This window comes from Etheostoma spectabile, chromosome 19 (assembly GCF_008692095.1).
Source record: "Etheostoma spectabile isolate EspeVRDwgs_2016 chromosome 19, UIUC_Espe_1.0, whole genome shotgun sequence".
NCBI classification, from domain to species: domain Eukaryota; kingdom Metazoa; phylum Chordata; class Actinopteri; order Perciformes; family Percidae; genus Etheostoma; species Etheostoma spectabile.
The window spans coordinates 16,812,615-16,814,005 of record NC_045751.1 but is presented as its reverse complement, the minus strand read 5'-3'; positions in this window follow the sequence as shown (position 1 = coordinate 16,814,005).

Genomic DNA, 1,391 nt, shown 5'->3' with positions numbered 1-1,391 from the left:
GGAGAGAGAGGGGAGATGGACGAGGCTAAAGGAGTGGTGGAGACGTGATGAAAAGATGAAAAGACAGTCAGAGAAATGCATCCTTACATAACTCTGGTCCTTAGAAATGTCTGTGCACTGAGAATGAATTATTAAAAATGTAATTAAAACTTGAAAACATTATACTCAAAATGACACCTTATCAACTGGTGTATTAATAATGAAGTCTAATATCCTGCTCAGATTTTGGTTTCCGGGGATTCGTTTGCACAGGGTTACATCAAATAAGATAAGATAAGATAAGATAAACTTTAGTAATCCCGCACTGGGGAAAGTCCTGTGCTACAGCAGCTCCAAAGAAAAAATATACACACCTCAGAATAACACAAATACATGTTAAGTAGACATAGGTGAAAAAATAAATACTAAGTATAAAAAATAGAATAAGTTCTAATAATAATAATATTAGTAATGAATCAAACATATTTACACAATAAACATCCTTAATACACTGTATATAAAAACAGATCGAAATCAAGTATTGCACAGTTGGAGGTAACACAGTTTAGCCTTTTCCTGTCTCAGTTTATTGTTGAGGTGAGCACCCAGATATCATGTCTCCACCATCTCAGTGTTGACACCCTGGATGTTCACGTGTGTTCATGTGGTTATTAGTAGAAGATAACACTAGTGGCATGAACAAATCCAACATACAATTACGTTGTTGTATTTAAAACAACAATAGGCTAAAGGTTACATATTTTACACAACAACGCTGGACTTTTAATTTATATAGAATCACTTATTGTTGTGACAGTTTACAGTGAAGGCTTTTTTTTAACAGCATTCAAATTTGCAAATAGAGAGCTATAAGAAATGGTTTAGCTGACTTCAATTGATACGGAGTCCTGAAACTTATTTTATGTGCACTAAATAAATACTTAGTGCAGATCATTTCCATATACTGTGTGTACATGTTGATATCCTGTTTGCACAAGATGCATATGTTGTACACAGAAAGTTAGTGTACTTCATAAGTTATATGCTTGTTCAATACATATGGATGTTGTGGCCAAAATAATAATTTGTCAAATAGGCCAACCGATCTTGATCCCACAAGATAACGGCGTTAAAAACATTTCATTTGTTGTGTGGAAGTTATTCTTTACTGGGAACACGATAATCCACGTGCTCGAAAATATATATATTAAGGCTGTCAAAATGAATACGATAATTTATCGAGTTACTGCCAGTTCCCTTAAATGGCACCAATTTTTTGACTGGCAATCAACGCACACACATTCTGTGTTTTGGGCCTCAGGCCACTCTATAGTTTGGGAAATCAGGCAGCGAAGCGGCAGTAACGTTGTGGATGGCTAGCAGAAACAACGCTTCTTGAGCAGAAATGGATA